Source organism: Haliotis rufescens, unplaced genomic scaffold (genome assembly GCF_023055435.1).
Source record: "Haliotis rufescens isolate VD_foot unplaced genomic scaffold, xgHalRufe1.0.p SCAF_22, whole genome shotgun sequence".
Taxonomy (NCBI): Eukaryota; Metazoa; Mollusca; class Gastropoda; order Lepetellida; family Haliotidae; genus Haliotis; species Haliotis rufescens.
Genome location: NW_025963913.1, coordinates 6,443,537 through 6,460,614, shown reverse-complemented (window position 1 = coordinate 6,460,614; position 17,078 = coordinate 6,443,537). Strand labels below are relative to the sequence as shown.

The window sequence follows — 17,078 nt, the reverse complement described above, 5'->3', positions numbered from 1 at the left end:
ACTCTCACATCTATATCTGCCTCCTCACACCTCACCCGACTCTCACATCTATATCTGTCTCCTCACACCTCACCCAACTTTCACATCTATATCTGCCTCCTCACCCAACTCTCACGTCTATATCTGCCTCCTCACACCTCACCCAACTCTCACGTCGAAAACCTGCCTCCTCACACCTCACCCAACTCTCACGTCTATATCTGCCTCCTCACACCTCACCCAACTCTCACGTCTATATCTACCTCCTCACACCTCACCCAACTCTCACATCTATATCTACCTCCTCACACCTCACCCAACTCTCACGTCTATATCTGCCTCCTCACACCTCACCCAACTCTCACTTCTATATCTGCCTCCTAACACCTCACCCAACTCTCATATCCATATCTGCCTCCTCACACCTCACCCAACTCTCACGTCTATATCTGCCTCCTCACACCTCACCCAACTCTCACATCTATATCTGCCTCCTCACCCAACTCTCACGTCTATATCTGCCTCCTCACACCTCACCCAACTCTCACGTCGAAAACCTGCCTCCTCACACCTCACCCAACTCTCACGTTTATATCTGCCTCCTCACACCTCACCCAACTCTCACGTCTATATCTACCTCCTCACACCTCACCCAACTCTCACATCTATATCTGCCTCCTCACACCTTACCCAACTCTCACGTCTATATCTGCCTCCTCACACCTCACCCAACTCTCACGTCTGTATCTGCCTCCTCACACCTCACCCAACTCTTACATCTATATCTGTCTCCTCACACCTCACCCAACTCTCACATCTATATCTGTCTCCTCACACCTCACCCAACTTTCACATCTATATCTGCCTCTTCACCCAACTCTCACGTCTATATCTGCCTCCTCACACCTCACCCAACTCTCACATCTATATCTGCCTCCTCACACCTCACCCAACTCTCACATCTATATCTGCCTCCTCACACCTCACCCAACTCTCACGTCTATATCTGCCTCCTCACATCTCACCCAACTCTCACTTCTATATCTGCCTCCTAACACCTCACCCAACTCTCACGTCTATATCTGCCTCCTCACACCTCACCCAACTCTCACATCTATATCTGCCTCCTCACACCTCACTCAACTCTCACGTCTATATCTGCCTCCTCACACCTCACCCAACTCTCACGTCTATATCTACCTCCTCACACCTCACCCAACTCTCACATCTATATCTGTCTCCTCACACCTCTGTCATGGTGACTGATTCACGACACCCATTGTCTAAAGAACATTTAATTGCAAAGGCTCATTACCCTGGAGCCATGACATCTATATGCCTTGAAACATTTAATTGCTGTTATTTATTAGATGCTAATCCTATTTGTTAATCCCCATTTTTGTGTACATCGACCGTCTGCCATCCTGAACAGGATGTGCAAGTATGTCACTGATGATTTACTGTTTACATTTATATTTATTACTTACTAAATGTCAGGTGACCTTGGCTATATAAGCCTTGGTCCAGAGAGAAAAGAGAGAAGGAGAGAAGGGGTTTGACTCTCTTACCAAGCAGACCTCTCTCCCACAGCCCAGAGTGTGTACCGACTCTCTGTGGCACCCTCAGTTATTTTCTAAGATATTGTAAATTGTTAATTGTTCTTGTAAATAACATTGTGATTAGTCTCCTGTGACTCTGGCTCTTTGCTGACTAATTCCCCAGCACGTCATTTGGAAGGTATTGTTCACCCAGAACAGTTCCATGATAATTTGGCGGAGAATCATCGTTTCCGGAACCACAGAGTCCAGGAACTAACTACGACCACCTACAAGAACCCATTGGAGGACATGTCCAACCGTGATCATCTGATGGAATAACAAGCAAGCTGCATCTACCTCTGACCTCAACACTGGATTAAAGACAACCAACTCCTCCAAAGACACCAACAAAGGAAGAAAAAGTCTTCAAATATTGTAAGTACTACATTGTTGATTACTTGTCTTCCTTTAATTTAGTACGGTACATACTAATAGGTGTCATGGCAAATATGGAGTATGGTATGGAAAGTAACTTTGAAAGTGAAATTCCAACAGTGTCTTTAGTTAGGCCCCTTGCCAAAAGTGTAATTCAGGCAAAATTTGGCACAAAAACAACAAATTGTTTAGTAGATACAGGGGCATCCATTTGTTGTATTTCGTCTGCTTTTCTGAGCACAGCTTTTGAAAACCTTACTCTTGGAAACTCACCCTTTCCACAGGTTAAAGGTGTTGGCGGCGAATTGCATAAAGTGTTAGGTTCAGTTGTGTTAGATTTTGTCATTGAGGATCAGGAATTTTCTCAAAGATTCTATGTTCTGCCTACACTACCAGAAGCAGTGATACTAGGTGAGAACTTCCTTGATGACAATGATGCAGTCTTAGATTATAGCTGTCATTCCTTGATACTTAACAACAGCACCTCAGATAGGCAATATATCAATTTCATAGCCAATTCAGTGCAAGAGATTAGTGGATTAGCAAAAACAACAGATCAGATTTACATCCCCCCTCAGAGTGAAATTCATTTCAAGGTTAGACTATCAGAGACCAAAGAGGACTCCCTCATCCTCATTGAACCCATTGCTTCCCTCACTGCTCATTCTGAAGTAGCAGGTGGTAGAACTCTTTCCAAAGTGAAAAGCAAAACTGCTACATTTAGGCTTATGAATCCCTCCCAAGAAGAAAAGGTTCTTGACAAGGGTACAGTTGTAGGCAAATTTAGTTACATTGAACAAGACTCTGTTTATGAAATCGACTCTGACCAACCATTCATCAGTACCGTTCACACCACTGAGAAGAGAGACAATGACACCAGGGATTATGTTAAAATTGCACAAGAATTAGGATTTGATTTGACCAATACACAACTGACTCCAGACCAACGACACAGACTACTTAGATTTTTGGGACAAAATAGAGACATGTTTTCAACGAGTCTTGCAGATTTAGGTAAGACTGACATGCACCAACATATCATTGACACTGGCAACCATCAACCTGTTAAGAGTAGACCATATTGTCAATCTCCTCATCTCCAAAAAGTCACTGAAGAACTTATAGATGATTTTCTGAAGTATGATTTGATCGAGGAATCTACTTCTATGTATTCAGCTCCCATTATCCTAGTCAAGAAACGCGATGGCTCATATAGATTTGTTTGTGACTACAGAAAGTTGAATTCTGTCACTTTACCAATGTCATGGCCTCTTCCTGTTTTTGATGATGTTGTTGATAACATCGCCAATGCACAAGCTAAGATCTTCTCAACTTTAGACCTTGCTAATGGCTTCTTCCAAGTGCCATTACATGAAGATTCAAAGCATAAAACTGCTTTCGTCACCCATCAAGGCCTTTATCAATTCAAACGATTGCCCCAAGGCTTGACAAATTCTCCACTTTGTTTTCAACAGCTCATGAGCAAAGCGCTACGAAAATTGCTTTTTAAGGTTGCGCTGATCTACATTGATGATTTGATAATTTACAGCAAAAACTTTGAAGAGCATCTCCAACATTTGGAGCAAGTATTTTACTATCTGAAACAGGCAAAATTAACACTAAAGCCATCCAAATGCAATTTTGCAACGGACAAAGTATCTTTTCTGGGTCATGTTTTATCATGTGGAGGTGTTCAAGTTGATGACAAAAAGATTGAAGCAATTAGAACCTTTCCAGTGCCCAAGTCACAAAAGCAGATTCGCTCCTTCTTAGGTCTCACAAACTTCAACAGGAAGTATGTGAAAAATTATCGCTCACATAGCGCTTCCACTGAATGCCTTGCTAAAGAAGCATTCAGAGGCAGAAGTAGGAAAGAAACCAAAGTTCCAATGGTCACTTGAGTGTGATCAGGCATTCAACACACTCAAACATGCTATGAGTAATACACCTGTTCTGGTTTATCCAAATTTTGACAAAGAATTTCTTCTCGCAACTTATGCCAGTGATATGAGCATAGGTTTTGTTTTGAGTCAAAAAGATGAGAAAAATAATGAACATCCAATAGCTTTTGGTGGTAGAGCTCTTCATGGCAGTGAAAAGAACTGGAGCATTACAGAAAAGGAAGGCTTAGCCCTAGTTGAAGCAATTAGATCCTTTCGTCCATACCTTGCAAATTCCAAATTCACAGTCTACACTGATCATATAGCATTGAAGTGGCTGAAATCCATCAAGGATGCCACAGGTAGGTTAGGACGATGGTCTTTGGAACTTTCTACCTACACTTTTGACATTGTTCACCGCAGCGGCAAAGCCAAAGGGAATGCCGATGCTCTCTCACGTAGGGAATATGAGGAAAATATTAACTGTAATGATCAGACAGAAGAAGATGCTGAGAAAACAGTCTTCTCAGTAACTTCAACTCAGCAAAGCAAATCAACTAGCAGTACCACAATCTTGCCAAACACCCATTCATCCACACAGGTCACACAGACAACTCAGACTGAGGATATTTGCACACCTATTGTCAATCACTTAGAATCAGACACACAGACAACACATTGGTCAGTCACCTTTGAATATGAAGAGGATTATCAGTCAGTACCAGTTAATGTTGTTGCAGCCTTACATGCTACAAATGCTGATGTTACCCAAGACACATTGGTTGAAGTAAGTATAAAAGAACATCCAAATTTACGTCACCTACAAAGGATTTGTCCAGATTTCATCCAAATCTTTGACTACAAAGAGGATGATGTCCTTCCACAAAATGAAAAGGATCGTCAAAAGATTCTTATCGAAGCCAATACTTTTGAAATTGATGAAGGCATCCTATACAGATTCGTTCCACAAAGACAGAAAGGCCACGCAGACAAGTTCATTAAACAGCTGGCAGTCCCAAGAACCCTCAGAAATCAAGTCCTGCAATCCTATCATGACTCAGAGTTTGGCGGTTGCCACCATGGGAAAGAAAGGATGCACAACACCATGAGACCTAAGTACTACTGGCCCAAAATGTACAGCGATATTGCTACTTATGTCCAGACATGTGAGGTATGTCAACAGACCAAGAGGCACTACCATGGCAAGAAGGCACCACTTCGTCCACTACCTGCAGAAGAGGTCTTCACCCGATGGCACGTTGACATTCTCGGTCCCCTGCCAACAACACCAGATAAGTACAAATACATTTTGGTCATCACAGATGCATCATCTAGATGGTGTGAAGCCTTTCCACTTCGGACCCAAGAAAACCAGCACGTCATTTGGAAGATACTGTTCACCTAGAACAGTTCCATGATACCTCATCCAACTCTCACATCTATATCTGCCTCTTCACCCAACTCTCACGTCTATATCTACCTCCTCACACCTCACCCAACTCTCACATCTATATCTGCCTCTTCACCCAACTCTCACGTCCATATCTGCCTCCTCACACCTCACCCAACTCTCACATCTATATCTGCCTCTTCACCCAACTCTCACGTCTATATCTGCCTCCTCACACCTCACCCAACTCTCACGTCCATATCTGCCTCCTCACACCTCACCCAACTCTCACGTCTATATCTGCCTCCTCACACCTCACTCAACTCTCACGTCTATATCTGCCTCCTCACACCTCACCCAACTCTCACGTCTATATCTGCCTCCTCACACCTCACTCAACTCTCACGTCTATATCTACCTCCTCACACCTCACCCAACTCTCACGTCTATATCTACCTCCTCACTCACTCTGCTGTCTCTGTGATTATCAATGCTCTCACCATGTACACATCAATGGCCCATCCAATCACATGCCATGCCCTTCACAGATGTGTCAAATATTTTAGTTCGGTCACCTAGTGGATGGTCGTCCTCACCTAACATTCAACATTGGGTTCAGCTAGGGAGAAAGAACCTCCAAAGAAACAACTTGTCTAATTACCCATTGGGTTAGAAATCAAAAGTTGTATGCGCACTTGGCCAAATATTACTTCACATGCACAACTGTATTGTTTACGTCATCCAGATGGCATTGTTAAAATTATTAAAATCTAATTGTGGCATAAGGTCGGAATGATGTCACACCAGAAATGACATCATAGATGAGGATTGTTGATGACATTTGACAATTGTGGTTTTCTATGATGGTAATAAAATAATGGGTAATAAAGAACTTATTACACCCGCATGTATGTCATACTGGTTTTACTAAACCTGTGAGGTTCAAGTATTACCCTCATTCTCACTCGGGAAATACAGGAATTCTGACACTTGATTTGTGGTATACACATTCTCGTATAGTAAACTCTTTGTATGTGACTTACTAGCATGGATCAGTCGACCTGTGAAGATCCAGGTAATAATAGGTCTTCAGCAACCCTTGCTTGCCATAAGAGGTGACTATGCTTGTTGTAAGAAGGGATTCTCATGATGTCAATCACTAGATTATCTGGTCCCGACTTGTTTAGTTACACATTGTTGTCATATAGTTGGAATATTGCTGAGAGTGGTGTTAAACAACAAACATCAACAACAAAATACTAGTAGGCATCAAAGCCCACAGACAAGCATGTACAAACCCTCAGGTAGGGCAACACAAACTAATGCATGCATATTGATAAAAAATCTCTGCACCCACAATCAATAATAATTTATCTGCAAAACAGGATCAATTTTTTTGTGTTAATCTGCAGTGACAGAGCATATCTGACTTACATTAGTTACAAACTCTGACTTGATCTGTGAGTGGGGGGCTAGCGATGACTCACACTGGTAGTGGTGAGGGCCAGCACAGATGGTCATCTTGTATCTAATCACATAATACACACTCTGACATCCTACTCAAACACAGGACAGTCATATTTGTTAGTCTTATGAGCAGGTGCGAAGTTATTGAAGGTTAATCCCTGGGGCAGCTGTCTTATCACATGCTTCGATTTCTGTGTAGATTTTTATTAATTTATCATAGCATGTCAGTGGTATGATGTCACAAGAGCTATCATTAATCATGAAGATGAAGTTAATATCATTGATACAAGTCAACATCTGAACTTACCATTGATTTTTATGATATGTTGTTATACACATCAGTTCCCAACATACACAACAGTCTACAATCAGGTGAGGTGAAATGGGGTTTAACGTCGCATCCAAGATTATTGCACTTACATAGCAACATGCATGCGTGCGTGGGTGCTTGTACTAGTCCATAACTGATGCTATTTATAGTGCTTAGTATATTGACTCTGACCAGTCCTTGTTTTAGCCCCTTAATGTCGAGCGCAAGACAGGGGAACAACAAGTACCATCTTTTAACGTCTTTTGGTATGACGCTGCCGGGGATCGAACCCCAAACCTTCCGCTTTCCAGGTGGACGCTCTACCACTAGACCATGGAGGCGGTCCTAGTCTACAATGAATAGGAGTGTGTGCTACAATCTTATTGGTAAAAAAAAGTTCTGAAATTTCACTAAAAATGAATACTTTTCTTCTCAATCCCAAATTGGAAAAAAACATGTTCAATTCAGTTAAGCAAAATGAATGCCACACAAATACAATATTAATTTTCATCAATACATGTATTTATCAAAACTACTTTGATTTAGTTGCTTTTGTCCACATTCTGCTACCAAGGCAAGGTCAGCTATCACAGTGAGTGAGTGAGTGAGTGAGTATGGTTTTACGCCGCTTTTAGCAATATTCCAGCAATATCACGGCGGGGGACACCTGAGAAATGGGCTTCACACATTGTACCCACAGCTATCACAGAAGACTATATGTCATCATCCATGGTATCACGGCATGGCATTTGACGTCATATCACTCCAGAGTGACATTCCATCTGTCATGTTGGTCTCAGAACTGTGAGAGTTTGCGCAGAGGTAGAGTGGATTACAGACAATATTTGCATGTTACAATGTCAATAAACATTGTGTGTTTTCAGAATTGCTTGTGTTATTGAGTATTCTATGACCGGAAACTTCATTTGGAACCGACAGCAAAATGTCAATTTCCTGTTTAGGTATATTTTTAATGGTCTAAAATATGCTAAAAGAACCACATTTCATACAGGGCATATAATATCACATCGCTTGAGATGACACACAAAATGTGTCTACATGTCACGACACACAGGGTGATAATTTGTGAACAATCATGTGTCTGAGATTATGGTCAGCTTTAAAGCCCCTGGGTGTCTTTGATTATTGGAACCCTCAGTCTTTCTGGCAGTTTGTCATCGACTAATTTGCTTTACTTTCTTGAAAGCCATTTTAGCTTTGTTATTTTGACATTTCTCACACATAGTATTGTTGAAAGATGTTATCCTTAATACACGGCCATGTAAACAGTTCAATATTATCACACAATGTTACCAGCAACCACACCAGCTCAACTTCACTCTCAAGGTCAACTGGGACTACAGTCATGGCAGACTGTGTTATCAGTAATTTCTCATCAATTGTTCATAAAAGGAAATCATAAAAAACTGTATAATTCTTTATCCAATGAGAACTGTTTCCAAAGATTCTGAGCCCACTTTGAACAAATATATAAGAGCAAAAAATGAAATATTCATACGCCCTTTGCGTGTGGGAGCACATGATCACATCGTTAATTGAAAATTGATTCTGATTTGGGGAATATTAAATTTCTAAATGGCAACTCTATGAATATCAATGTATGAAATAGGAATGCTGCATCATATTACAATAAGGCTGTACCTTAACTTAAACAAGCTGAGATTAGTTGGCAGGTGAAGACATTAAATGACAAATATCATTCATCATCCATACACAGTAGTGAAATTGATAGCTCACTATCCAGCACTAAATATTATGTTGATCTTTAACAGGGAGAATCTCATGATATCTATTCATGGATAAAATCCATCCATCAAATACACATTGACACTTGATGCTGAATTTTAATAGAAAATTTGCCGGCGATGATCACACAACAGCATCTGCATCGAGAGTGCCCTGATCACACTGGGCTTTTTGTAACTCAGAATCAATGGCAAAACTGAAATACTATTAATCACACAAAACCATTGGAGACCAAATTACTAACTAAGCGAGCTGGAAGGAACCTGTTCTTCAAACAGAGGAACTATAATGTCATCATGATTAATTCTGAATAAATGGCAACAGAAATTACTGATAACTGATACAAGCTCATCTCAGTCTGGTTGGGTGAGAGCCATGGTTTTACGAAACACAGACACCATTACCCTATAAATCAGAAAGCAAAAATATCACCAGCACAGGTTATTTCCATGACTGTTGGTTCAATCAGTTATGGCTCGATGCATGGATTGTATTCTGATACTGTTCTCAAGTACTTTGATATCAAATATTGAAACTGTTGCCAACTGTCACAAAATGTTTGAAATAAGACTGATATCGGATAATAAAGCACTAAACGAACTGTTAGACAGTGTCGTGACAATTGCTAGTTTATTATTTCACTACCACCACCGGTATGACAGACATCAACACTGAGTCACACACACATTTCCATCACACACAAGTCTCACTGAAGCATCTCGGAAGTCCTTTTGTAAGATTAAAACAATTTATTAAATGCAGCAAAATATTGCCAAATGCTTTCAACACATCCTTCTGAATTATCTCTGGCTTTTCTTGGAACTGCAAAAGGTCACAACTGCTTCACTAAACTATGTGACATTTAAATTCTGTAATCTTGAGATTATTCTTCCCGACATTTGCCTGGTCCTGCAGAGGCTTAAAGGGGCACTGTTCTAAAGCAATTCCCCGGGACTGGTTGTTGCCTTTGTTATTGTTTTTTCCCGTGAGTACCCGGATGATATAGCAGAAACCTAGACTAGTTCGCAACCTGTGCTGCGCAATTCGTAAGCGCATTTGTCACTTTTATTGATAGTATAATGGCGTATGGTCACATTGATCAACAAGATGAAACACAGTTTGGGAAATAATAAGGAAATGTAGGTATCTTTGTGGGTAGCATCGGTAATGGTGACGAAGTTTTGATAAGTCACTTGCTTGGTAATTGTGCAATTTTCGTTTTGACTTGCAATAACAAAGTAAATATTTCTCCTGAGCATTGCATATTTTATCGTGTTTATATTTTTACAGTCAAAATGTGCAAAAACATAGATGACAACAATGAGTAGTAATCGTTTTATCGACGCAATCCGAAATCCAAAAATGCTTTCACTGCATGGATACTTTTTTTTAAACTATAACAATCAGGGGTATTTCCAAATGACGACAACCGATTAGCTTTTTGTCTGTTTGTTTAGGCTGAAGAAATTACTTAACATGCACCCTTTGTCGCAATCTTTATAGATCACAGTTAACCAATCAGTGTTCAAAAATGGAGAAAACCAATATTGCCTCCAAGTTTATTTTGCTGTCCTTGCAGATGGTAGCCCAGTCTCTTGTCACGCTCAGTTGCGTTGCGTATCCTCCGGGTACCCACAGGGAAAAAACAATAACAAAGGCAACAACCAGTCCCGGGGAATTGCTTTAGATAAGTGCCCCTTTAAGTATTATTAGAATGTGGTTTCATTATGGTTTAATTGGACACAAAATATTGCATCCTCTATCCACACAAATTGAAAACAGACGTTCATATAATCCACAGTGGTCCATGCTACAATTTAAAATTTAATCAATCAGAAATTTTGTTTCAAACAAGATAATTCCCATCTACAATAAGCACATGGCTTCACCAATAGCACATATTTTATTTGTTCCAAATCACATTCTGAGCCTCCTTTTTCATGGTGAAGGATCCAAAAGTATCCAGAGAATGAAGATAGAGAAGGCCAATAGTTTGGGAGTCCAGCCTCAGGCAGGTAACAGGCTTCCCAACCAGCACTGACACGTCCCATGCTCATGCTACAACCATGCATGCCCTAACTGGCCTGTCTGATCCTTCACTCAAGTCCAGTTACCAAACCTGAGAGGATAATTCTTAATACTGTTAGCGTATATGATGTACAAAAAGATAATAGGATTGTGTGATTACCATCCTATTGTACCTTGGGGTAAGACTGCTAGAGAGGGTTAGTAGGCTGGTGTTACCTACAGATGGATGACAGTGGCAGGTCATATATCAACATCCAAACTAGATGTTAAGCAGCTCTTGTCTGTATCTGTTAACCACTGCATAATCAATGAAGAAATGGGCGGGACTGGTGAATACTTGCAGCCTGTTAGTTCAGTACTAACACACAGCGTAGGCAGTTCCCAACAAGCTAACATACTCCCACACCTACTTGCACGCGCCATGCACTCCTTACAATGAAATAGAGAAGTGTTTGCAAGTACTCGCAAAAACAGATGCAGCCTTTTCACTGCAATTTCCAGAAGGCCCCAGGAATCATCACATATACAAGCAGGCTCTTCCAGTATGATACCATCACCTTCAGTTTGAGGAAATACATGGATACTACTGTTACCACAAACCAGATTGAAGTACCTGCCTCTGACAAAATGAGTTACCAAAATACACTTCTGTTTGAATGACATCAATAGTGTTTTGCGAAAACAAATGACCTGACAACGTTAAAAAAGAAAGTTGCAAGTCTCTCAGTGAGCCCCCTTCATGAGAATTAATTATATGCACTTCTCCCATAACAGGGCTTGATCTTCAATCGCCAGCAGGGGTTTATTCGCAGTGGGTTTTTTATTCAGCCAATCTGATTGGCTGGCTAAGAGTGGAGAGCTGTGTCATCGCGTTTTGATTGGCTGGCTAAAAATAATTGAGAGCACTATTTTCGAATCGGGGATTTCCGAGGTCGTCTTTTACAGGAAATCCCCACCTGTAAAAACATTACCGTAGTGACGATGTTTCCATCTCCGAAAATTGGTGATCGAGGGAAAATTTGTGGGGGAGGAAGGGGTGTGATATGTGGAGATATATCAGAGAATTTCGGCTTCAAATGTACGAGATTCAGTTGCAGAATGGGAAGATGGTAACCGAAGCGAGATACCGCATTGATATTACGGGACCAGGTGAGCCACTCCGGTACATTCTTTACTTTGCATTTTCAAGGCTAATAACAAAGCTAATGAAACAGTTAATTAATTCATGTAAAAATACTGAAGAAATAGTGAAACAAACCATATTGTTTTTGGTATTTTTAAAATAAAAACCATCAACCACATAAGAAATGTCACGTTATAACGAAGTGTTGATCTAGAACCGATCGATCAAAAACATATTTTATAGTTATTAAAATAATCAAGACTTAAATTTCATATTTTGAGAAAATAAACACTCAAATAATTTGGATCTAAAGCAATACTCAATAATGTTAATGCAGGAAACAATCAATCTTTGCCGGATGGACTGTACATCTCACGACCAAGATGTTTTGCAACCAAAGCAGTTGTTTCCCCTTTCAATAGGTGGAGTTTATCCAGATCAATATAATTAATTTATTTTGGCGTGTAATTATTTGGTGTTTGGTGAAGCTTCAATTATTTAAACATACTATCTCAGGACAATTAAGAAACTCATTTTTTTAAAAACAACAACATTACCACGTTTAAACTTGAATGTATCAAGTCATACCTAGATCTATGTAAATTCAAGAAAGTAATATATGTATTTGTATTTTTTCTTAACTTTTTTTTATTTCTTATCGGGAGCAGACAAAATGATGAAGATAAAGATGGTGGGCACCAATCAACCTTATTAGGTATTTTTTTCAAAAATAATATTCTTTTTTTTTCAACAATGATTTACATTTATGCATCTTAAAATATATTTTGTATTTTAGATAGGATGAAATAATCTCAAAATTAATTTCATATTAATATTTTTAGGTAGAAACTCAATATCACAGTTAATTATTTTCAGAATTAACAGAAAATACAGAGTATTAAAGACATGTAGAATTATTTTGACTCAACTATGTTCTTTAAACCAAAGATTTATTATTTACTGAAAAAACACTTCTTTAATACTGACCAGTGTCTGAAACTCAGCATAGTAAACTGTGAGCCTTAATAATGCAATTGTTATATTATCATAGCAGATAAAGAGCCCCAATATGCATAGCAAGCTTAATTTTAATGATAATTATTTAGCATTTCTTGGGATGATAAACAGGACATATGACAAAATAAGAAATGTATTTTTTATGTATGATTCTCCCATTACAAGGTTTACAGTGGTTTATTTCTTTCACATAATCTACTTGACTGCCTGAGAGTGGAAAGCTGTGTGGCTATTTTAATCAGAGACCTTAAATTATTCTAATGTGTAATGTGTAAATTTTCAGAACCAAAAAATTCATAAAAATTCATATATGAACAGGTCACTAAAATATATATTTATTATGAATCTTGATTTCATGAAGATAAAAAGAAGAAAATGTTAATTTTAAATTACCTATTATCAGTAAGTCTTAATTTCTAATCTGATAAAATAAGAAAAGAATAAAGTTTGGAGGTAACTGTTGCAGTAAAATAGCAATGTAACATTACAAGGGTATTAAAGTGCAAATATTTGTATAACAATTGAAATGATAATTTATTGTTTACATATACCCTATGTATTTATGTTTCACACACAATTAAGTATTGTGCTTGTCAAATTCACATTGTTACTTTTAATTCACAAATATGGGGAAATTAGATAACTCATTTAGTAACATTTTTGGTGCTTTGATGTTAACTATTATGTTCAAAATAAAAATTGTCCACTGAATAAGTTTATATTTTTATATAATAAAAACACATGTGCTCACCATGTTCAGGAACAAAAAAAAAGAAGAAAAAAAGATGACATGAAATAATCATCATTTTACACATTAAGTTATTCACTGTAAAATTAGTTTTAAAGAGGAAAATTCGTTCAAAAATATTACAATGAATTGATGGATTTGAGAAGATTTACCGAGCAGTAATCAGCTGATCGGCTGCAGGAGTTGATAGTAATAGAATTTTGCCTTGTTCCTTGTTTTTTGTTAACAATATTTCGCAATATTTTAGACAATATTTAATTTCCTCTTAATTGGGTTTAAAATGTTTGTTTCTTGCGGACAAATAACGTATTAACATACACTAACAAGGTTGGCCTATTAAGTGTTGTGCATTGAGAATGATAGTCATGGCAAGACGAACGCAAATAAAGTTATGGGCCGAGTAATCCAAAACCATTAACAAATATCAAATCACATTACTAATTCTAAAAACGTTACTCCCATCAGCTTTTAATAGTTAACATAAGACATAGTGGCTTGCCTGTCACGGGAAAACTCATGTTGGTTGTCTTTGCTAGATCCTTTTAACCTGTTTATGGTGCAGTTGTCTTACTGAGCATATTTGAAAATGAGGCTTGGGGGAATCCCGACTGGGTACTAAACACGGAAAATGTTCAACTACAAGCTCGACTTTTTATGGCGTATTGTTATGGGAGAAAAAAGATTTACCACTGTGTTCAGTTGTTACCGACAAAATCTACACACTTGTGATTACTCTGCCACAATTAGAACTCGGCAAAGCATTAATGTCTTTGCTGGGAGTGATCATTGTTTATAACAGGAGTGATCACTGGCTGTCCTTGGAAAGATGGTTGCCTTTGCTGGAAGAGATGGTTGTCTGTGGTGGGAGAGATGGTTAACTGAGGCGGGAGAGATGGTTGTCTGTGGTAGGAGAGATGGTTCTCTTTGATGGGAGAGATGGTTGTCTGAGGTGGGAGAGATGGTTGTCTGTGGTGGGAGAGATGGTTGTCTGAGGCGGGAGAGATGGTTGTCTGAGGTGGGAGAGATGGTTGTCTGAGGCGGGAGAGATGGTTGTCTGAGGCGGGAGAGATGGTTGTCTGAGGTGGGAGAGATGGTTGTCTGAGGCGGGAGAGATGGTTGTCTGAGGCGGGAGAGATGGTTGTCTGAGGTGGGAGAGATGGTTGTCTGAGGTGGGAGAGATGGTTGTCTGTGGTGGGAGAGATGGTTGTCTGAGGTGGGAGAGATGGGTGTCTGAGGTGGGAGAGATGGTTGTCTTTGATGGGAGAGATGGTTGTCTGAGGTGGGAGAGATGGTTGTCTGAGGTTGGAGAGATGGTTGTCTGAGGTGGGAGAGATGGTTGTCTGAGGTGGTAGTAATGGTTGTCTGAGGTGGGGGAGATGGTTGTCTGAGGTGGGGGAGATGGTTGTCTTTGATGGGAGAGATGGTTGTCTGAGGTGGGAGAGATGGTTGTCTTTGATGGGAGAGACGGTTGTCTGAGGTGGGAGAGATGGTTGTCTGAGGTTGGAGAGATGGTTGTCTGAGGTGGGAGAGATGGGTGTCTGTGGTGGGAGAGATGGTTGTCTGAGGCAGGAGAGATGGTTGTCTGTGGTGGGAGAGATGGTTTTCTGTGGTGGGAGAGATGGTTGTCTGAGGTTGGAGAGATGGTTGTCTGAGGTGGTAGAAATGGTTGTCGGAGGTGGGAGAGATGGTTGTCTGTGGTGGGAGAGATGGTTGTCTGAGGTGGGAGAGATGGTTGTCTGAGGTGGGAGAGATGGTTGTCTGTGGTGGGAGGGATGGTTGTCTGAGGTGGTAGTAATGGTTGTCTGAGGTGGGGGAGATGGTTGTCTGAGGTGGGAGAGATGGTTGTCTGTGGTGGGAGAGATGGTTGTCTGAGGTGGGAGAGATGGTTGTCTGAGGTGGGAGAGATGGTTGTCTGTGGTGGGAGAGATGGTTGTCTGTGGTGGGAGGGATGGTTGTCTGAGGTGGGAGAGATGGTTGTCTGAGGTGGGAGAGATGGTTGTCTGAGGTGGGAAAGATGGTTGTCTGTGGTGGGAGATATGGTTGTCTTTGATGGGAGAGATGGTTGTCTGAGGTGGGAGAGATGGTTGTTTGTGGTGGGAGAGATGGTTGTCTGTGGTGGGAGAGATGGTTGTCTGTGGTGGGTGAGATGGTTGTCTATCCTGAGAGAGGGATAAATGTGTAATGGAGAAATGTCTGTCTTGCATGACTGCAATGTGATCCAGAGATGTATGTAGTCGCTACTGACGCTGTCACTCTCCAACATAAACTTGTCCGCTGATTCATTTCAAGCTCCATGGCCTCCAGCAAGAAATTGATTTGCAGTACAGGGCAATAGCTTAGTGGATGTTGGCACTACAGGGCCTTTGAGGACTTTGTTACCCAAACTCTGATTGAAACGTGCTATGAACATGCGACCATTTCATTCCCATCCTCTTCCTGGTTGTATTCTGTGGCAGTCAAATACAACTTATGAACAGTCATCAATTTAATTCAACCTCCCTGAAATACGTCAACATTAGCAATTTCATATATATATATGTATATGTATCCATCATTATGTTCAGCTTAGTTTATATACATACCATGCTCGCAGTAATCACAACTAATTTATAGCTAGACTGATGTTGACATTTTTCAACAGAAATAGAAACTCACGTAATTGAGCAAGAGGCCACATGCAGGTTAAGGTAGAGTCTAGCAAACACTCGCCCTAAGATCTGCAAGATTGCTCATGTGGTGTTAAGCACTCACTCACTTATTAGCATACATGAGATGTTGCTTACAGCAAGTAGGTGGCAAGAATGCCAGGCAGCACTGACTGAAAGGGTTGTGTCCCAGTGAAAGGTTGTGTCCAAGTACAATGATGTGTCCCAGTGCAAGATTGTGTCCCAGTACAGGATTGTGTCCCAGTACAAGGTTGTGTCCAAGTACAAGGTTGTGTCCAAGTACAGGATTGTGTTAAAGTGCAAGGTTGTGTTAAAGTGCAAGGTTGTGTTAAAGTACAATGTTGTGTCCGAGTACAGAATTGTGTCCAAGTACAGGATTGTGTCCAAGTACAGGATTGTGTTAAAGTACAATGTTGTGTCCGAGTACAGGATTGTGTCCGAGTACAGGATTGTGTCCATGTACAGGATTGTGTCCCAGTACAAGGTTGTGTCCAAGTACAAGGTTGTGTCCAAGTAATGGATTGTGTTAAAGTACAAGGTTGTGTCCAAGTACAGGATTGTGTTAAAGTACAATGTTGTGTCCCAGTGCAAGATTGTGTTCCAGTACAGGATTGTGTCCCAGTACAAGGTTGTGTCCAAGTAATTGATTGTGTTTAAGTACAATGATGTGTCCCAGTACAAGGTTGTGTCCAAGTACAAGGTTGTGTCCAAGTAATGGATTGTGTTAAAG

At 40.2% G+C, this 17,078-nt stretch overlaps 1 protein-coding gene across 1 annotated transcript in view; it reads right to left on the bottom strand.

Annotated features, from left to right (window-relative positions):
* The window catches only part of LOC124118192 (calcium/calmodulin-dependent protein kinase type 1-like), a 92,879-nt gene that overhangs the window by 29,063 nt on the left and 46,738 nt on the right, over positions 1-17,078 (bottom strand). The gene's annotated exons all lie outside the window — the stretch shown is intronic.